General features: G+C 41.0%; 1 protein-coding gene and 1 pseudogene across 2 annotated transcripts in view; both read right to left on the minus strand.

Annotated features, from left to right (window-relative positions):
* ADK (adenosine kinase) overlaps window positions 1-23,115 on the minus strand; it is a 599,854-nt gene that overhangs the window by 29,526 nt on the left and 547,213 nt on the right. The window lies entirely within an intron of this gene.
* Window positions 3,492-4,271, minus strand: LOC128582300 (39S ribosomal protein L43, mitochondrial-like; annotated as a pseudogene).

Raw genomic sequence — 23,115 nt, forward strand, 5'->3', positions numbered from 1 at the left:
ACAAATCTCTACCTTTGGGAGTGTTTTAAGGGAACTGAGAGTGGTGTCAGAAATCAATCTGGAAATCTACTGGATAACGTCAATATATCCTATAACATCTCAACTGGAGTCTCTGACCTGTACGCCTTGGCCTATTATGCAGGAACTGATGTTCAAGATTATGATCTTGAGAATAAATTTTTCATTATTTGTACCACAGCTACTTAGGACAACTGATACTGCATACTGCCTTCTTTTCTGATGTGTTTCTCTCCATAATTGCTATTTTTTTCTTTAAATGTTCTAATTTTCTTTCATTAATTTATTTTTGAGACAGAGCCTCAAGCTGTCGCCCTGGGTAGAGTGCCATGGCATCACAGCTCACAGCAACCTCCAACTCCTGAGCTCAAGGGATTCTCCTACCTCTGCCTCCCAAGTAGCTGGGACTACAGGAGCCTGCCACAATTCCCAGCTATTTTTTGGTTGCAGCCGTCATTGTTGTTTGGCGGGCTGTGCTGGGTTCAAACCTGCCAGCTCAGGTGTATGTGGCTGGCGCCTTAGCCACTTGAGCCACAGGCACCAAGCCATAACTGCTATCTTTTTAAATTAACAGTGATGAAAAGGTAGCTGTGATTAGTCTCTTTGTTCCTAGATTAGTCAGAGACACATCTTAGCATAGGTTAGATCAAGGCGGCCTGATAGTAACATATGGCCTATCCTACTATTTCTTGACTCATTCTACCCCTTTGACAACACACCTCAATAACCAAACTCCTTTTATTTGATGGTAGAGGACAAGTTTGTTTGCAACTGTGCGTATGATTATAAAGTCATTCATTCAACTAATATTTACTGAGGACCTACTTTATTCCAGGCACTTTTCTGGGTCTCGGGGATACTCTGGTGAATAAGACACATACAGTCTTATGTTTTAAGGATGGAGATAAACAAAAACAAGAAAACACAAGTATCATTCTACAGAGTGATAAGGCCTACTAAAGAAAAGGAACTGTGTGTAGCAACCGAGAATAACAGTCAAGAGACCCAAGTTGGACAGGATGATTACAGAAAACTTTAAAGTGTAGGGGAAGAGCATTTTAGGCAAAGTAAACTCCATGTGTGCCTCATCTAAGGCCTTAAAGAAGACTGACTAGAAATCCTTTTTTTTTTTTTTGCCGTTTTTGGCCGGGGCTGGGTTTGAACTCACCACCTCCGGCATATGGGGCCAGCGCCCTACCGCTTTGAGCCACAGGCACTGCCCAACTGACTAGAAATCAATTAGGAGATCTTCAAGCTGGAGCATGAAGGCCATGAAGGCATGTAATAAAGATGTGGGGATAGTAGATCATACAGATTCTTTTAGACCACTAGGGACTTCAATTTTTAGCCTAAGAGCAATGAGAAGCAACTGAAAGTTCGTAAGCAGAGGAATGAAATAATTCATTTTCTTCTCAAAGTGATTATTTTGGCTACTGTGTAGAAAATGGAATGAAGTGTCAGAAAGAGTAAAAGGAGATTATTTAGAAAGCTACTGTAGTAAGTAGAAAACAGGCCTGAGGTAAAGTCATTGCAGAGAAATGGAAGTAGATGAATTTCTGAGATGAAGATTTGAAATATATCCTTAAAAATGAACACACTGAAGGTTTAGACAGAGGGAAAGAAAGGACTCAAGAATGACTCCTAGGTTTCTAGAGTGAACTCCAAGGTGCTTCAGTGTTCCATGTATCGTGTGGTGGGTCAATCAGGTTGTAGGAAACATTTTCAGAACTGTAATCACAGGAAAATAAAAGTAGACAAGGCATGCAAACACAATGTTTCTAGAGCCCACCCATCCATTACCCAGCACTACTGAGGGGTCAGTTGAGATGTTTTATGCACCTAAGTCAACTTTTACCACTGAATGAACTAAGGTGCAGGCGTCTGACCCAGTGACATACAACTTAGGGTTCTTCCAGTGTCCTCCTGTGACTGCACAAAAAGTGAATTGAGCTAATAACCTAGTTCTTTTTCAGAAGCCAGAAAGGAATGCAAAGGCTGGGAACCTGACTGTGAGACAGGACAGGCAGCTATGCAGTGCAGCTGAGTGACGGGAGTGAGTGAAGCACTACAGTCAACATTATGAGTACTGCAGCTGAGGTCTCTAGAACTTGAATCTAGATTTACCATTTGGCTATACTCTCAGTGAAAAGTTGTCATGATAGATCTTGTTTGAAATTTCTTTGAGATTCCTCTTAGTAATAGGTAATACTTAATGAAACCTTACTATGAGTCAGGCCTTGTGCTTTAAAAACATTACACCAGCTTGGCGCCGATAGCACAGTGGTTCTGGTGCCAGCCATATACACCGAGGCTGGCAGGTTCGAACCCGGCCTGGGCCTGCTAAACAACAATGACAAATACAACCAAAAAATAGCCGGGCATTGTGGCAGGCACCTGTAGTCCCAGTTATTTGGGAGGCTGAGGCAGGAGAATCACCTAAGCCCAAGAGTTTGAGGTTGCTGTGAGCTGTGACCCCATGGCACTCTACCAAGGGTGACATAATGAGGCTCTGTCTCAAAATAAATAAATAAAAATAAAAATGTTATGTTATTTAACTTTCATAATAACACAAATGAAGTACGTACTCATTACCTTCATTTTTTGTTTTTAATACAAGAGTTTATAGATTTTTACTTCCTGGCTCTATTTCCTCCCCACCCCTCCCTTTTTAAAACTAAGCTTAGAACATAATCATTTCTCTCTTCTCCTTCTCTTCTTCAAGAAGCTTTTCAGAGCACCCACCCACTGGCCCAAAGGAAAACACGGATTCATTTCTGTACAAAGAGGTGCCTAGAGGAGGGGAGTTGTGCAGCTGGGATCAGGGAAAGCTTGTTACCAGGGACTTGGTCTGAGAATCATTCCCTCCAGGGGTCAGGCCTACATCAATCATATGGCTGTTGATACTAACCATCCCAAAGGGATGTTATATATTCTGCTGGTTTTAGAATAATGAAAAATGGCTGTTATGCTTAGAATATGCACATATTTTGAAATAAGACCTCAAGCATGACTGCGGGTCAAGTTTGTTAACCTAAGCTTTCTAATCTGTCCACAAACAGTCACACAAAATGCATAGCCCAATGCCAGGCTCACAGCACAGAACAACTAGCTTTCTCTAGCTCAATGGTTGTAGCAGCAAGACATCAGAGATTTTTCAAAAGCCAGCCATGACATACATACCCATGACACTCCTTATTGTGTTTTGAGATCACTATTATTAATTTGGATTTCAGAAAACAAATCCTTGAAGGTTCTCTCAGCTCAGGTTTCAGGGATGCCACTGGTTAAGAAGTAGAAGTGGGCCCTGGAAAGAAACAGGCAGCTCTTCTTTAACCCAAACAAAACCTCTGGTGTCAACTTCTCGTTTGGGTGGGTTCTATTTGTCTGCCTGGGGCTGGAATCCCAAAGAGGAAGAATCAGCTCTACTGAAGTAAAGGCCCAAAGCCTGGGGCTGTAGGTGGTGGGGCAACTCTTCACTGTGCTCGCACCTGCGCTGAGGCGGGATCCAGGACCTTCTGGGGGTGTAGCCCGCCAAAGGTGGTCAATTTGTTGGTGAAGGGGTGCCACTGGACCTGGATGCTAGGGTTGTCCGTGTGGAAGGGCTTGCGGATGCGGATCACCTCCAGGCCGGACTGGTTGGCCAGCTTCTGCACCCGCGTCACGATCTCCTCCACCGACCTGCAGTGGATGCTCTCCTGGCGCACAGCCCCGTTAAGGTGTTCTGCCACTACTGGGGCAGGCAGTAGGGCCGCGTGTTCACATATATCATGACTCCGGGGTTCCATCGGGCAAAGTCGGTTGCCTCCTGTTCCACAACCTCCCTGGCACCACGGGACAAGGCCCCATCGTGGCTGAGGGTGAAGCTGAGACACAGCAGCTGCTGCACGTAGTGACCCAGTCCGTTGTGGAGGACATGGGTCAAGAAGCGACTCGGAGTCCCACACCCAGTCATAACTACAGATAGAAAGCCGTGGACCCAAGAGGCAAGGAGTGGGGACCGGACTCCATTACCTTCATTTTTATAGATGAAGAAATTGAGACTTACGAGATGTTAAGTAACTTGTCCATTGTCCCTGCCTCATTCTGTGTGGCTACAACAGAAAGTCTGAGACTGGGTAATATATAAAGAACAGAAATTTAGGAGATATGGTGACTGCAAAGCTCAAGATAAAGGTGCTGGCATTTGGTGTCTTGTGAGGGTTGTCTTGCTGTGTCCTCACATGGCAGAAGGTGGGAAGGCAAGTAAAAGGAGAAGGCCAAAATGGCCAAATGCTGCATAAAGCCACTTTTAAAAGGATTTAATCCCATTAACAAGGAAGGAGCCCTCATAGCCTAGTTATCTCTTTAAAAAAATATATCACTCTAGAGACCAGGAGATGGGGGAAATCTCACTATGTTGTTAAAGCTGGACTCCAACTTCTGGGCTAAAGTGATCCTCAACCCCAGCCTCCCGAGCAGTTGGGAGGCACTGCAGGCATGTGCCACCATACCCGGCTCCTAATTTCTTCTTAAAGGCCCCACTTCTTTTTTTTTGGCCGGGGCTAGGTTTGAACCCGCCACCTCCGGCATATGGGACCTACACCCTACTCCTTGAGCCACAGGCGCCGCCCAAGGCCTCACTTCTTAATACTATCATATTGCCAATTTGAGTTTTAGAGGGGGTGCATTCAAATTATAATAGTCCTACAACTAGTCAATGGTGGCACCAGAACTCAAAACCACATCTTTTGACCTAATGTCTTCACCACTAGGTTATAATGTCTCCCTTATAAAATAATTCAGATGTAGGCAAAATATATTTCTGTTCTTTTGACCAAAGGAGTCAGATGAAACAGTGCCTTGAAGCTAAAGTGTAGCTGCCAGTTGGGTGAAGTGGATGACGCCTATAAATCCCAGCACTTTGAGAGGCTGAGGTGAAGGACTGCTTAAGCCCAGGAGTTTGAGGTTACAGTGAGCTATGATCATGCCACTGTACTCCAGTCTGGGTAACAGACCAAAGACCCCATCTCAAAAAAATAAAAAATAAATTATAGCTACCTTACTATATCCTGCCCCTCGTCTCATGCCAATAAGCTCCCTCACATAGTTGTTATTTTCAAGAAAACCGAATAGTGTAAATTACTGGATTGTGGGGATTTTGAAATGTACACATAAAAAACAATACATTATAATCATATGTCCACACCCTTTCTTTTTCCTCTGCCTGTCTTTGAATCCTTTAATTTATAAGAAAGATCTAAAAACAATGATGAAAAACCAATTTCCTTCTCTGACTTTTGAAAAATTAAAAGAAAGAGTTCTGGAGGTGTCCTCTTAATGCAGTAAAATTTTACAACCTGCCACTTCATAGCTTGAAGATCTAACTCAGGGTATGGGCTTAGAACTACATGCAGAAATAAACAAACACATGACACAGCGTGTTTTGCTGTCCTTTTGGACACACAGAGGCTGCTACTCCTAGGCTTTAGAACTGATCATTGTTATCAGTTCTAATGATATCATAATATTTATTAGTCATTTACACAGGCCAAGGCAGTAGTGCAAGAAGGCATAACAAGTTTATTATAAAGCACTAAATAAATTATTATAGATACTGAAAGACTCACTTTTTTTTTTTTTTGTAGAGACAGAGTCTCACTTTCTGGCCCTTGGTAGAGTGCCGTGGCCTCACACAGCTCACAGCAACCTCCAACTCCTGGGCTTAAGCGATTCTCTTGCCTCAGCCTCCCGAGTAGCTGGGACTACAGGCACCCGCCACAATGCCCGGCTATTTTTTGGTTGCGGTTTGGCCGGGGCCGGGTTTGAACCCGCCACCCTCGGTATATGGGGCCGGCGCCTTACTGACTGAGCCACAGGCGCCACCCAAGACTCACTTTTTTTTTGAGACAGAGTCTCAGTCTGTTGCCCTGGGTAGAGTGCTGTGGCATCATATCTCATAGCAACCTCAGTCAGACTCGTGGGCTCAAGCAATCCTCTTGCCTTAGCCTCCCAAGTAGCTGGGATTACAGGCACCCAGGAAGATTTGCTTTACATATAATAGTCAAGCTTATTACCATCGTTATTAGAGACAAGGTCCCTCATTCCATTGCCCAGGCTAAGTGCAGTGGCACGATCACAGCTCACAGCAAACTTGAACTCCTGGGCTCAAGCAATTCTGCCACCTCATCCTCTTGAGTAGCTGAGACTATAGGCATGGGCCACCGCACCTGCATAATTTAAAAAATATATATATTTTTGTAGAGATAAGGGTCTTGCTATGATTGGTCTCAAACTCCTGGCTTTGCCTCCAAAGTACTGTGAGGTTTTTGTTTTTCTAGCCATTTATAAGAGGGCAGGTAGAGCGTTTATATGAGTATCTTTTGTCAAGCTCAATAGCTAATGCAATTTTTATAGAAGGTAAACAACTCCTCTCTCTCCTTTTTTTTTTTTTTTTAAGAGACAGAGTGTCACTCTATCACCCTTGGTAGAGTGCTATGGGCGTCACAGCTCACAGCAACCTCCAACTCCTGGGCTTAGGTGATTCTCTTGCTTCAGTCTCCCAGTAGCTGGGACTACAGGCGCCCATCACAACGCCCAGCTATTTTTTTGTTGCAGTTTGGCCGGGGCCGGGTTTGAAACCCCCCCTCCACCCCCGCTCCCCACTATATGGGGCTGGCACCCCACTCACTGAGCCACAGGTGCCACCCTGCTCTGACTCTTTTACACAAAGTGCATCAACTTTTATTGTTAAGATGAAGACTAACTTAAAGCAACCTAGAATACTGTAGAATCTTCTTTAATCAAGGTATTTAGAAACGAGGGTAGCATTGACAGTTTTATGTGTCTAGGTCATGTTGTGCTACAAAAACTTTCAAGTGTAATAAAGATGCTAACTGAATTCTTTCCTACAAAGACATGGTTTAAATTATTTTGTAATTGCTTTACTACTTCTTTAATGTTGACTTGTCAGAAGAATCATGCATTTCTTCTGCTGGTCTGAGTACAGATCACTCATTGCTGTTGTCTCTCACTGTATTCCAGCGGTAGCCTAATTACTAGAGTGAGAAAGAGCCTGAGAACATTAAATTCATACATTTAACAAGTCACAGCCTTGAAATCTTATTCTACCTGAAAATACCATTAAAGTGCTTGGCTATTATTACTAGAGGAAAGTTTTAATAACAGCTAATTAAGAGACAAAACTCCCAAGTGGTTAACTGATTTTAGGGGCTAAATTTCTGGTACTTCCAATTATCCTCTGATGGCTCTGCTTAGTGTTTCACAACCATGACAGATGACAATGAAAAACTGCAGTGGAATTCATCCACCCCGACACCGCGCTAAGCACCAGCTTCTTCCTCTCCAAGTAAAATCAATACTCTGTTTGAGTAAACACGTTTACAGCTTTATTAGGATGTCTTGCTTGTTCTGTAACAGCTACTTGAAGCTGTGGTAACAAATCGACTCAACTCAGTTAAACCTAGAGAGCTGGGTAAGAGGCCCATCGATAAGGTTGTTATAAAAATAAACTGCAGGAGATCAGAAAGCTGTAGCAAACAGTCTGGTAAATGTCAATATTTTCCCTTACATAGGATGACAAAAACAGTGAGATCATGTAGAAAGTCTTTCTCCTGTCTTAAAAATATTACTTGTTTCAACTAAATAAAGCATTTCTACCTTTTTTTTTTTTTTTTTGTAGAGACAGAGTCTCACTTTATGGCCCTCGGTAAAGTGCTGTGGCATCACACAGCTCACAGCAACCTCCAACTCCTGGACTTAGGCAATTCTCTTGCCTCAGCCTCCCAAGTAGCTGGGACTACAGGCGCCCGCCACAACACCCAGCTATTTTTTGTTGCAGTTTGCCAGGGCCAGGTTTGAACCCGCCACCTTGGTATATGGGGTCAGCGACCTACTCACTGAGCCACAGGTGCTGCCCAGCATTTCTACTTTTTGTACACAGCTCTTCTAAATGGAATTTCCTAATTCCCATGTGCATCTGGAATAGGAAGTTGATATAAATACTTGGTATTTTTCATGCCATTTCAGATTCTTTATTTTCATTCATATTTAGACATATTTTGGTCTTCACTGACTTTATAAAATGACCTTATTTAAGTTATCTGGAATACCTGTGGTCTCTCAGTCTTAGCTTCTTTTTTTTAATGAAACACAATTTTAGTCTACACTTGGGAAATCATTTCAATGCAATGTTCACTCTTTTTTTTTTGAGACAGAGTCTCATGTAGCCCTTGGTGCCATGGTGTCACAGCTCACAGCAACCTCAAATTCTTGGGCTTAAGTGATTCTCTTGTCTCAGCCTCCCAAGTAGCTGGGACCACAGGGCGCCTGCCACAATACCCGGCCATTTTTTGTTGCAATTGTCATTGTTGCTTAGCAAACCCACCACCCTCAGTGCATGTGGCCAGCACCGTAACCACTGTGCTACAGGTGCCAAGCCCAATGTCCTCTTTTTTTTTGTGAGACAGAGTCTTACTACGTCACCCTCAGTAGAGTGCCATGGTGTCACAGCTCACAGCAACCTCCAACTCCTGGGCTTAAGTGATTCTCTTGCCTCAGCCTCCCAAGTAGCTGGGACTACAGGCGCCTGCCACAACGCCTGCTTATTTGTTGTTGTTGTTGTTGTTGTTGTAGTTGTCATTATTGTTTGCAGGCCTGGGCTGGATTTGAACCCACCAGCTCTGGTGTATGTGGCTAGCGCCCTAGCTGCTGAGCTATAGGTGCTGAGCCCAATGTCTATTCTTGATATAATATCTGTTTAAGACTGATGTACTTTCAAAATTAGGACTTCTATATTTTTGCATTTAATAAGAGCAAATAATGCTGTCTTTACAGAGGCTGAACAACCTCCTGTCTAGTGGTAACACATTAAAAAATGTCTGCTACCTATTAGGAGCAGGTCTCCACAGTGGGGAGAGCTCCACCAAACAAGCACTCCTATCCCCTGGCTTAGGTGTTCACAGGTTGCTCAAAGAACATCTGGCAGGAAATTTCCACTTCAGTATGGCTAGCTTAGACTATCCAGATGTGACAAAGTAATAGTTTCCCCCTGCTGAAAGTACTCAGATGTAAAAATTTTTCTTTTATTTTCTATGTAAAGTTAGTAGAATTTTGTTTAGTTTTGACTTCATATTGACTACCAATGAGTCATGAACCCAAATAACAACTTGTTTTTTATTTATTTATTTTTTTATTAAATCATAGCTGTGTACATTGATATGATCATGGGGCATCATTCACTAGCTTCACAGACCGTTTACCAAGTTTCACATATACCAAATAACAACTTGTGACCCATATGTTAGAAAACAGATTTTTTCAGGAAAGGAAATCGACAAAATTAAATTTTGAAATAACTTAAAAAGCTACTGTGCCTGCCAGGATAGGGTTTGACCTAGCAGGTATTTGCATAATGAAAACCAAAGCTCAAGTGGTGTCAGATGGTGTAGTGGCTGACATGTACAGGAAGTCAATTCAGAGCAAAGGTTCCTTTAAAATAGCTCGGCACAGCAAACCCTTCCACATGAAGTGAGAAATCAAGAAACAGTGTGCAGCACATTGGCAAATAGTCAGGGCTATGGCTGTGACAATAACTTTTTTGTCCTATAGCTATGAGAATAACTTATTATTACCTTTTTGTGGTGGCTGAAAATGGAAACCTATTACCTTCTATTAACATGGCATGGGACACTGCTTTGAATTAAAAACAAAACCCCCTCAACCGAAAAATGCCCCCCATTCAGGAACAAAACTGCTGAGGAGTACTACTAACAGTGTGTTGTACTCATATAGATAAAGTGCCCTTTCTTTCCAACCCCTTTCAAAATACCTGTACTTCTCTATAGATCATTCTTCAGGGAACAAAAATGTATAAGATTGAGTCTGAATTTGATTTTAAACTAATGTGTAATCTTTTGATATGGTTCCCCAAATAGAAGTATAGCATATGCTTCTGTTTGTTGTTAAAGTCAAATATCACATAATAAAAAAAAAAACTCTACTTCTGTACATTTGAGATATTAACTCTTGACCTATATATTCCCAAGAGGTCTTTTTTTTTAAACACATAATCCCCCCCACCCCTTTTTTAGACAAGGGTCTCACTGTGTCACCCTTGGTAGAGTGCTGTGGCATGACAGCTCATAGCAACCTCCAACTCTTAGGCTTAAGCGATTCTCTTGCCTCAGCCTCCCAAGTAGCTGGGGCTCTAGGCGCCTGCCACAATGCCCAGCTATTTATTGGTTGCAGTTGGCATTGTTCTTTAGCTGGCTGGGCCGGGTTTCAACCCACCACCCTCAGTGTATGTGGCTGGCACAGTAACCACTGTGCTATGGGTGCTGACCCCCAAAGAGGTCTTTATAATAAGAGACTGGTTAACTGACAACTTTCATTTGGATTATGAATATATGTAATTATTGCATCATAAACTAAGTAATTTGGCTTCCAGTGTTTCTCATATCTGCAATTAACTTCTTTGGATAATTTTACCTATCTTTAGGCTTTACTTTCCTCATCAAATGAGGGCTTTTGAATAGACTAAGGTTTTTATACGTGATATCCTGAGCCACCAAATAAAATGGGGAAAGGGACAAATTGGGGTTCATTTAATTTCATTTCATTCTGATTCATATAAGACTACATTTAAAAAGAGTTTCACTACTGAAAACAATGTAAAAACCTGAATACCAAAAATTATGATTTTAATAGATTTTTCCTTTCAGCACTAACATTTAAGCAACATAGTTAAAAACAAAAAGACTTACTGGGACAAAGTCATAGCTATTTGGAATAAGGAAATGATAGTAAGTTTGTTTACATGAAGCTATGCTTATATCCTAATTCTGTTACTGTTTAACTCAGCTCAAAAACCTGCATTTGGCTTGGCACCTGTGGGTCATGCGGCTAAGGCTCCAGCCACATACACCTGAGCTGGCGGGTTTGAATCCAGCCTGGGCCCGCCAAACAACAATGATGGCTGCAACCAAAAAACAGCTTGGTGTTGTGGCAGGTGCCTGTAGTCCCAGCTAGTTGGGAAACAGGGGCAAGAGAATGGCTTGAGCCCAGGAGTTGGAGGTTGCTGTGAGCTGTGATGCAACAGCACTCTATCCAGGGTGACAGCTTCAGGCTCTGTCTCAAAAAAACAAATAAACCAAAAAAAACCCTGCCTTTGATCAACTAACAATTTCTCTTAGTGGGATAGTTCTAAAATTTTAAGAGCATTTGATGACAGAAATCAATTTTGTTGATTTCCAGGAGGGGTGGAGGCAAGATGGCCAACTGGAGCAAGCCTTCCACAGAGGCTCCCATCCAAAAGGACAGTTAAAGGACAGAAGGTTAACAAGTAAGCCGATGGTTTGGAGCTGAGCCAAGAGAGGATGTTGAAGAATGCACATCAACCCTGTTGAGGCGAGCTGTGACCCCAAGGAAACAAACAATAGCTGAGACTTCAACCCAGAGTTACTGATTCACTAGCTCTGGACAGAGACCAGTTGAAAACAAGACAGAGCCATTTAGCCCCATCACACCAAGCAGGTCCCCAGTGTCTCAGGCCATAGCCCTATACGGATGCTTTGCAAAGCTCTAGGGGAAAATGGTATAGACACCAGTCCAAGCTCTTGGGCAAAGGGCTGGTTAATCACTATTCCAGGAGCCCCCAACCCAAGTTCACTTTATCTGCTCATCTAGCCAAAGGGTATAAATAATCATGGGGTGGAATCAGTGGAAAAACTCCAGCAACATGAATAATCAGAATAGATCAACTCCCCCAAGGAATGACATGGCGGACACACCAGATGACCCCATTCATAAACAAATGGCTGGGCAGCGCCTGTGGCTCAGTCAGTAGGGCACCGGCCCCATATACTGAGGGTGGCGGGTTCAAACCTGGCCCCAGCCAAACTGCAACCAAAAAATAGCTGGGTGTTGTGGCAGGCACCTGTAGTCCCAGCTACTTGGGAGGCTGAGGCAAGAGAATCGCTTAAGCCCAGGAGTTGGAGGTTGCTGTGAGCTGTGTGAGGCCATGGCACTCTACCGAGGGCCATAAAGTGAGACTCTGTCTCTACAAAAACAAAAAAAAAAACAAAAAAAAAACAAATGGCTGAGATGTCAGAAATCAAATTCAGAATTTGGATCACAAATAAGATTAATAGAATGGAGGTAAAGTTGGAATTGGAAATTCAAGGAGCATTTCAAAAGTTGTCTGAAGAATTCAACAAATTCAAAGACAAAATCATCAAAGATTTTTACACATTGAGACAAGAACTTGCAGCCCTCAAAGATCTGAGAAATACAGTAGAATCCCTAAGTAACAAAATGGAGCAGGTAGAAGAAAGGATTTCTGACACTGAAGACAAAGCTTTTGGATGCTCCCAAACACTCAACGAGGAAGAGAAGTGGACAGCAAAACCGGATCATTCTCTCAGAGGGCTCTGGGATAATTCAAAGAAAACTAGTATTTGCCTTATAGGAATTCCTGATGGTGACGAGGTTGCTACGAAAGGCAAAGAGACTCTACTCCATGAAATAATCAAGGAGAACTTCCCAGACATACCAAGAGATTCTGAAATTCATATAGCAGACAGTTTCAGAACCCCAGCACAACTCAGCCCAAATAAGACATCTCCTAGATACATTATAATGAACTTCGCCAAAGTTAATATGAAGGAGAAAATTCTGCAAGCAGCCAGATGTAAGAAAACCACAACCTACAAGGGAAAGAATATTAGAATGAATGTAGATCTCTTGGCTAAAACCTTTCACCTAGAAGAAGGTGGTCATTGACTTTTAATCTCCTGAAACAAAATTAACTTTCAACCCAGGATCCTGTATCCATTAAAGTGAGTTTCTTTTATGATGGAGAAATTAAATACTTTAATGACATTCACATGTTGAAGAAATTTGCCATAACCAAACCAGCTCTCTGGGATATTCTTAGACCTATCCTCTATAGGACCAGCACAATCCTCTACCACCAAAGTAAACTCACTCAGAAACTTTTGATCGAATTCCAATTTCCAAAGTGGTGAAAGGATTAAAAATGTCCACTGGACTTTCGAAAAGCTTGATACCCAAAATTCTACTAGGCTTATCAATATTCGTAATTAATGTGAATGGCTTAAGTTGTCCTCTAAAGAGGCACAGGTTGGCTGATTGGATACAAAAACTCAGGCCAGATATCTGCTGCATACAAAAATCTCATCTTACCTTAAAAGATAAATATAAACTCAGGGTAAAGGAATGGCCATCTATATTTCAGGCAAATGGAAATCAGAAAAGAGCAGATATTGCAATTTTATTCGCAGATACAATAGGCTTTAAACCAACAAAAGTAAGGAACGATAAGGCTGATCACTTCATATTTATTTTGGGTTAACACTCAACATGATGAGATTTCAATTATTAATATTTATGCACCCAACAGAATGTGCCTCAATTTATAAGAGAGACTCTAATAGACATGAGCAACTTGATTTCCTCCAGCACCATAATAGTCGGAGATTTCAACATTCCTTTGGCAGTGTTGATCAGATCCTCCAATAAGAAATGAAGCAAAGAAATTTTAGACTTAAACTTAACCATTCAACAATTGGATTTAACAGACATCTACAGAACATTTCATCCCAATAAAACTGAATACAGATTCTTCTCATCCTCCAAAATTGATTACATCTTAGGTCACAAGTCTAACCTCAGCGAATTTAAAAGAATAGAAATTATTCCTTGAATCTTCTCAGGCCATCATGGAATAAAAGTTGAACTCAGTAACAACAGGAATCTGCATACTCATACAAAAACATGGAACCTAAATAACCTTACACTGAAGGATTGCTGGGTCATAGATGAGATTAACAAGGAAATTACCAAATTTTTGGAAGAAAATAATAATGAAGACATGAATTATCAGAACCTCTGGGATACTGCAAAGGCAGTACTAAGAGGGAAATTTATACCACTGCAAGCCTTCCTCAAGAGAACGCAAAGAGAGGAAGTTAACAACTTACTGGGACATCAAGCAACTGGAAAAGGAAGAAAATTCCAATCCCAAACCCAGCAGAAGAAAAGAAATAATCAAAATTAGAGCAGAATTAAATAAAATTGAAAACAGAAAGATTATACAACAGATCAATAAACAAAAAAATTAGGTTTTGAAAAGGTCAATAAAATAGATAAACCTTTGGCTAACCTAACCAGGAAAAAAAGAGTAAAATCTCTATAATTTCATCAATCAGAAATGGCAAAGATGAAATAACAACAGATTCCTCAGAAATTCAAAAAATCCTTAATGAATATTACAAGGAACTTTATTCTCAGAAATACTAAAATCTGAAGGAAATAGACTTGGAAGCATGCCACTTTCCTAGACATAGCCAGAATGAAGTGGAAATGTTGAACAGGCCTATATCAAGTTCTGAAATAGCATCAACTATACAAAATCTCCCTAAAAAGAAAAGCCTGGTACCAGATGGCTTCACATCAGAATTCTACCAAACCTTTAAAGAGGAACTAGTGCCTATATTCCTTAACCTTTTCCAAAATATGGGAAGGGAGGGGAGAAGGGGAGTTTTGATAAAGGGAGGGTAAATGGTGGGACCACACCTATGGAGCATATTGCAAGGGTTCAAGTCAAATCTATCAAGTATAGAACATAAATGTCTTAACACAATCAAGTAAATGAGGAGAAAGCCATATTAATTAGTTTAATGTAATAGCACATCAAATAGTATTAAAAAATCAACATTGTACCTCCACAAATGCATAAATATATTCATGATCTATGTGTATACGACTTAATAAAAAAAGCAAAATATAGAAAAAGAAGGAATACTACCTAACACATTCTATGAATCAAAAGTCACCTTGATCCCCAACAGGAAAAGACCCAACAAGAAAAGAAAATTATAGACCAATATCACTAATGAATATCGATGCAAAAATATTCAACAGGATCCTAGCAAACAGAGTCTAGCAGCACATCAAACAAATTATACACCATGACCAAGAGAGTTTTATCTTAGGGTTTCAAGCTGGTTCAATATATGTAAATCTATAAATATAAGTCATCACATAAACAAATTAAAAAACAAAGACCATATAATTCTCTCAATTGATGCAGAAAAACCTCCTGATAATATCCAGCATCCTTTCATGATCAGAACACTTAAGAAAATGGGTATAGAAGGGACATTTCTTAAACTGATAAGAGGTCATCTACAGCAAACCCACAGCCAATATCGTATTGAATGGCATTAAATTGAAATCATTTTCACTCAGATCAGGAACCAGGCAAGGTTGCTCATTGTCTCCACTGCTTTTCAACATCGTAATGGAAGTCTTAGCCATCACAATTAGGCAAGAAAAGGTGATCAAAAGTATCCATATAGGTCAGAGGAGATCAAAGTTTCACTCTTCGCAGATGATATGATTGGATATCTGGAAAGCACTAAGGATTCTACTACAAAACTCTTAGAGAAGTGATCAATGAATACAGCAGCATCTCAGGTTACAAAATCAACACTCATAAATCTATAGCCTTTATATATACCAACAATAGTCAAGCTGAAAAAACAGTCAAGGACTCTATTCAATTCACAGTAGTGTCAAAGAAGATGAAATATTTGGGAGTTTACCTAACAAATGATGTGAAAGATCTCTATAAAGAGAACTATAAGCTCTAAGAAAAGAAATAGCTGAAGATGTTAACAAATGGAGAAACATACTATGCTCATGGCTGGGAAGACTCAACATTGTTAAAATGTCCATATTACCCAAAGCAATATACAATTTTAATGCAATCCCTATTAAAGCTCCACTGTCATACTTTAAAGATCTCAAAAAAAAAAAATACTTCATTTTATATGGAATCAGAAAAAACCTCGAATAGCCAAGACATTACTAGAAATAAAAACAAAGCAGGAGGAATCATGCTACCAGACCTCAGACTATACTATAAATCGATAGTGATCAAAACAGCATGGTACTGGCACAAAAACAGAGAAGTAGATGTCTGGAACAGAATAGAGAACCAAGAGATGAACCCAGCTACTTATGGTTATTTGATCCTTGATAAGCCAATAAAAACATTCAGTAGGGAAAAGATTCCCTATTTAACAAATGGTGCTGGGTGAATTGACTGGCTACTTGTATAAGACTGAAACTCAACCCACACCTTTCACCATTAACTAAGATAGACTCTCACTGGATTAAAAGATTTAAACTTAAGACATGAAACTATAAAAATACTAGAAGTGCAGGGAAAACACTTGAAGAAATCAGCTTGGGCAAATATTTTATGAGGAAGACCCCATGGGCAATTGAAGCAACACCCAAAATACATTACTGGGATCTGATCAAACTAAAAAGCTGCTGCACAGCCAAGAACACGTAAGTAAAGCAAACAGACAGCCCTCAGAATGGGAGAAGATATTGGCAGGTTATGTCTCTGACAAAGGTTAATAACCAGAATCCACAGAGAACTCAAACATATTAGCAAGAAAAGAACAAGTGATCTCATCTCAGGCTGGGCAAGGGACTTGAAGAGAAACTTCTCTGAACAGGACAGGCGCATGGCCTACAGACACATGAAAAAATGCTCATCATCCTTAATCATCAGAGAAATGCAAATCAAAATGACTTTGAGATATCATCTAACTCCAGGAAGATTAGCCCACATCACAAAATCCCAAGACCAGAGATGTTGGTGTGGATGTGGAGAAAAGGGAACACGTCTGCACTGCTGGTGGGAATGCAAACTAATACGTACCTTTTGGAAAAAATGTTTGGAGATTACTTAGGGATCTAAAAATAGACCTGCCATTTGATCCTACAATTCCTCTACTAGGTATATATCCAGAAGACCAAAAATCACTTATAACAAAGATATTTGCACCAGAATGTTTATTGCAGCCCAATTCATAATTGCTACATCATGAAAGAAGCCCAAGTGCCCATTGACCCACGAATAGATTAATAAATTGTGGTATATATACAATTTGGAATATTATGCAGCCTTAAAAAAGATGGAGACTTTACCTCTTTCATGTTTACATGGATGGAGCTGGAACATATTCTTCTTAGCAAAGTATCTCAAGAATGGAAGAAAAAGTATCCAGTGTACTCAGTCCTACTATGAAACCAATTTATAGCTTTCTTATGAAAGCTATAACCCAATTATAGCCCAAGAAGAAGGGGAAAGGGGAGAGGAAGGGAATGGGAGGTTGGAGGATGGGTGGAAGGACAGTAATTGGTGGGATAACACCTTCGGTGCATTTTACAAGGGTACATGTTAAATACACTAAGTGTAGAATATAAATGTCTTAACACAGTAACTAAAAAGAATAACATGTGGTGAAGGCTATGTTAACCAGTTTGATGAAAATATTTCAAATTGTATTTAAAACCAGCACATTGTACCCCATGATTGCATTAATGTACACAGCTATGATTTAATTTAAAAAAAAAAAAAAGAAATCAATTTTGTTTCTCTTTTGAGACAGAGTCTTCCACTGTCACCCTAGGTAGAGTGATATGCATCACCATAGCTCACAGCAACCTCAAACTCCTGGGGCTCAAGTGATCCTCCTGCCTCAGCCACTTGAGTAACTGGGATTATAGGTGTCCACCACGACTAATTTTTCTACTTTTAGTAAAGATGGGGTCTCACTCTTGTTCAGGCTGGTCTTGAACTCCTGAGCAGAAGGAATCCCATCTTGGCTTCTCAGAATGCTAGGATTCCAGGTGTGAGACACTATGCTCGGCATAGAAATTCATTTTTAATTTGCCATTTATTTCATAGGCTAGAAATAAAACATATACTGAAAGTCTATAAAATGTCAATGTTAACTGTATAATTAAATGAAAAATAAATTAAGAGCCTATGTTCATACTTCAGGTTTGGCAACTCGTACATCTAATTTGATAATCATGTTGCTAATTTTTGTTTGTTTTATTTAGACTTCTGCTGATATTAAAAAGCCTTATAACATTGGAGGTTTTTATCACACCATTTGGAATGTTGTATCTAACGAATGACTTATTTACCACAGTGAAGACTTTTCCTAGGTGCTAAGACTAGCTAGGCTGGGCATCAGCGCTACCCACATGTGATTTTATTTACCTAGAAATTATATTAATTACAAAGCCAATAAAGTCACATTACTTCAACAGTTTCAAACATCATCGAGACAGAGTAAAAAGTAATTATCTCATCTATCCACCTTCCAGTACGTCTACTGTTAACTATTTGGTGTGTTTCTTTTTGGGACTTTCATATATCTTCACAATATACACACAAGGCCTTTCCTTTTCTTTTGAGACACGGTCTTGCTCTGATGCCCAGGGTAGAGTACAATGACATGATTATAGCTCAGTATAGCCTCAAACTCCTGAGGCATTCCTCCTGCTCAGCCTCCCAAGTAGCTGGGACTACCGGTAGGTGCTGCCACACCCACCTAATTAAAAAAAATGTAGAGATAAGGTCTTGCTATGTTGCCAACCTGGTTTCAAACTCCTGGCCTCAAGTGATCCTCCCATATAGGTCTCTGTGAGAGCTGGAATTACAGATGTGAGCCACTGTGCCCAGACACAAAAGGCTGTTCTTTTTTTGAGACAGTCTCAAGCTGTTGCCCTGGGTAGAGTACCACGGCATCATAGCTCACAGCAACCTCCAACTCTTGGGCTCAAGTGATCCTTTTGCCTCATTTTTTCCATTTTTTTTTAAGTAGAGATGGGATCTTGCTTCTTGCTGAGGTTGGTCTCAAACCAGTGAGTTCAAGCTGTCCACCTGCATTGGCCTTCCGGAGTGCTAGGATTCCAGGTGTACAGGATTCCATTGTACCTGGCACAAAAGGCTATTTTTTTTTTTGTAGAGACAAGAGTCTCACTTTATGGCCCTCGGTAGAGTGCCGTGGCCTCACACAGCTCACAGCAACCTCCAACTCCTGGGCTTAAGCGATTCTCTTGCCTCAGCCTCCCGAGTAGCTGGGACTACAGGCGCCCGCCACAACGCCTGGCTATTTTTTGGTTGCAGTTTGGCCGGGGCCGGGTTTGAACCCGCCACCCTCGGTATATGGGGCCGGCGCCTTACCGACTGAGCCACAGGTGCCGCCCCACAAAAGGCTATTTTTAACAAAATATAAATGGCATATTTTATTTGCTGTTCTATGACTTTTTTATTCCTGCTTATCAAGATATCATCCAGAAGGGTTAAAATGAAGAAACAAATAAATATTAGATAAGCCAAACATCTAATAGCATTCAAGTCATCACCAACCTTTATTTTAGGGCCATAACAAAATTAGGAAAATAACTATGTAAAATAAATGAATGAATATGGTTGATGAGTGAATCCTAGGCTTTTAGATTTCATGGAACACTGAAACGTCTCCAAAGGTTTTAGGGGTAAACATAGTATTGCTAAAGTTAATTTTGCTAGGTAAGAATTTTTTTTTTTTAGGTAGAGACAGTCTCACTTTTATCGTCCTCCGTAGAGTGCTGTGATGTCACAGCTCACAGCAACCCCCAACACCTGAGCTTAGGCGATCCTTTTGCCTCAGCCTTCCAAGTAGCTGGGACTACAGGAGCCTGGCACAATGCCTGGCTATTTTTTTTTTTTTTTTTTGGTTGCAGTTCGCCTGGGGCTGGGTTTGAACCCGCCACCTTTGGTATATGGGCTGGCGCCCTACCCACTGAGCCACAGGCGCTGTCCTATGTAAGAATATTTTTTATTTATTTACTTATTTAATTTTATTTATTTTTCTTTTGAGATAGACACTCAAGCTGTCACCCTGGGTAGAGTGCCGTAGCATCATAGCTCACAGCAAGCTCCAACTCCTGGGCTTAAGCGATTCTTTTGCCTCTGCCTCCCAAGGAGCTGGAACTACAGGTGCACACCACAACGCCTGCCTATTTTTTGGTTGCAGCTGTCATTGTTGTTTGGCAGGCCTGGACTGAATTTGAACCCATCAGCTCAGGTGTATGTGGCTGGCACCTTAGCCACTTGAGCTACAGGCACCAAGCCAAGAATATTTTTAAAAAACCTACTATTGGCTTGGTGCCTATGGCTCAGCTGCTAGGGCATCAGCCACATATATCTGAGTGGGCAGGTTTGAGCCTGGCCCGGGCCTATCAAAGAATGACAACTACAATCAAAAAATAGCCGGGCTTTCTGGTGGGTGTCTGTAGTCCCAGCTACTTGGGAGGCTTAGGCAAGAGAATTGCTTAAGTCCAAGAGTTTGAGGTTTCTGTGAACTGTGATGCCACATTACTCTAGTGAGGGCGACATAGTGAGACTCTGTCTCAAACAAACAAACAAACACAAAAAACGCCCCCACTATTACCAATATTAACCACGAAGAAAGGATAATTTAACTTACGTAAAGTGGGAGGAGGAAGATTTAAAATTGAATGTAATTAGCTTTATGAAAACTTACTATATTGCCTTTACATTGAGTGACAAAAGCTTTGTTAGTAGTAGTTTTCATAGTCTGGTACCAGCACACAAATCAGTGTTTATGAAACTGCTTTGGCTATTTCTCCTCATTTAAAGGGGGACATGAGATGATTTAGTAATAGAAGAGAGGATAGCAAAATGGTTAGGGGTAAGAACCCCAGGGTCAAATTTTGAGTTTGAATTCTGGCTTTCAATGTGACTGTGGAAAATTAATCTCTTGAAACTCCAAGACCAGAGGAACTGTCTCGGTGAGCACAGGCACAGCTGCCAAGTCACAGATTTTTGGAGATAAATAAATGGATGTTGTTTTAGGTTACTAAGCTGTGAAGTGGTTAGTTATACAGCAAAAGCTAACAGAAACATGTCCTACGAATCAGACAGAGAGGATAGGTAAAATTGACCAGATTCGTGTAACAGTAGCTAGGACTGTTAAAAGATTCAAACTAGTTCCAACTGGCTCACTAATACATGTCTGCCAGGTCAGGAAACTGACACACATATATTTTGTCAACTCAGTTCTGTCTAAGAAAACGAATTTCAGAAATTTTATGTATGACATTTCCTCTGGACCTCTGCCACTAAATAAAATCTTTTCATACTAACATCATTTGCCTGGAGTAAACATTTCTCAATATTCAAATATACGAAACGTGAGGTTCACATTTGAGCTTTGGGGTCTGATACACAGCTCAGACTATTATCCACATCCCTAAAAGATAAAGTGCTTTGAAGTCCATTATCTATTTACATTTGCTCCCTAAAGGAGACCATTCATGATACTAGATCTTTGAGGAAACATTCATGTTGGTGAGAAATTCCAGACTTCACTCTAAAAATCACCCTGTATTTCACACGAACCAAAGTGATTTCTCTCTTTTTTTATGATGGTCAGAGAAGGATAAACTTTTAACTAACAAAGGCTTGAATAATCATATACAGGGTTTGTGAAATTTGGTGCTTATCTAACTTCAGATTATCTAAGACTCTGGATGTGTGACACTAGCACAGCACCGTAATGAAGTGTCCTGTGACTAAGCCAGGGTATGAATACCTCTTCCTTTCCCTTGCATGAACTTGAACTGCTTACGTCTGATGTATATGTCATATTCTAATGACGAAGACAATTCCACACTTATTTGATGGTTTTAAGAAAAATTTCTGCTTAAGAAATAAAACATAGCAAATGTCCTACAAGAACAGAAAGAGAAGGCAACTTGTTGACATGGGTAGTTTGTGGGCAGCTGTCATCTTGGTCAGTATGGAGTCAATCCACAGCAGACAATGGGTCACATGAAGATTTTGGCTGTAGAGGGAAGAAGTGTTGAGAAGCAGTATGTATTTAACACTCACCAAGTTATTGTCTAGTCTTCTGAGTTGGTGAGAGAAGGAGCAGGAGAAAAGAAATCACATGAATTCTGCATCTCTTCTATACACAGTACAATAAAGCAGAAGCTAAGAATGGGGGAGGAAGACACAAATGTTTGGAAGCAAATAAAAAAGGCGAGGATAGAAAATATCAAGATAATGAGAGATCTCTGTGGCTCTCAGGGGCATATGGGTAGGTGCCTACCACATGATAAGGAACTAGTGTCCTTATTCTAGAAATGATTTTTAAAAAAATTTTTTTGAAGACAGAGTTTCACACTGTCACCCTGGGTAGAGTTTCGGGGTATTACAGCTCTCAGCAACCTCCAACTCTTGGAATCAAGTGATCCTCTTGCCTCAGTCTCCTGAATGGCTGGGACTTTAGGTGCCCACCACAATGCCCAGCTATTTTTTTTTTTTTAGCAGAGATGGGGTCTCGCTGTTACCTCAGGCTGGTCTCAAACTCCTGAGCGCAAGGGATCCTCCTGCCTTGGCCTCCCAGAGTGCTAGGATTACATGTGTGAACCACCAAGCCCAGCCTAGAAACACACACACACACACACACACATATATTTTTGAGACAGAGCCTCAAGCTGTTTTCCTGGGTAGAGTGCCGTGGCATCACAACTCACAGCAACCTCCAACTCCTGGGCTCAAGCTATTCTCCTGCCTCTGCTTCCCAAGTAGCTGGGACTACAGGCGCCTGCCACAATGCCCAGCTATTTTTTGGTTGCAGCTGTCATTGTTTGGCGGGCTCGGGCTGGATTTGAACCTGCCAGCTCAGGTGTATGTGGCTGGCGCCTTAGCCACGTGATCCACAGGTGCCGAGCTGAAACAAATATTTTTTTAACAAAAAATCTTTTCTACACATGAATTAGACAGTGAAATTAATGTTTTATTCACTAATATTGTGATTGTCGGTGGCTTGAGCCATTTGCATATCATAGGTAATCTTTTCTTTTTTTTTTTTTTGTAGAGACAGAGTCTCACTTTATGGCCCTCGGTAGAGTGCCGTGGCCTCACACAGCTCACAGCAACCTCCAACTCCTGGGCTTAAGCGATTCTCTTGCCTCAGCCTCCCGAGTAGCTGGGACTACAGGCGCCCGCCACAACGCCTAGCTATTTTTTGGTTGCAGTTTGGCCGGGGCCGGGTTTGAACCTGCAACCCTCGGTATATGGGGCCGGCGCCTTACCGACTGAGCCACAGGCGCCGCCCTATCACAGGTAATCTTTTTTAGAGTAATACATTTTCCCTGCTAAAGCTGTCATGAGGTTAAAATAAAAAGTGT

This window comes from Nycticebus coucang, chromosome 3 (genome assembly GCF_027406575.1).
Source record: "Nycticebus coucang isolate mNycCou1 chromosome 3, mNycCou1.pri, whole genome shotgun sequence".
NCBI lineage: Eukaryota > Metazoa > Chordata > Mammalia > Primates > Lorisidae > Nycticebus > Nycticebus coucang.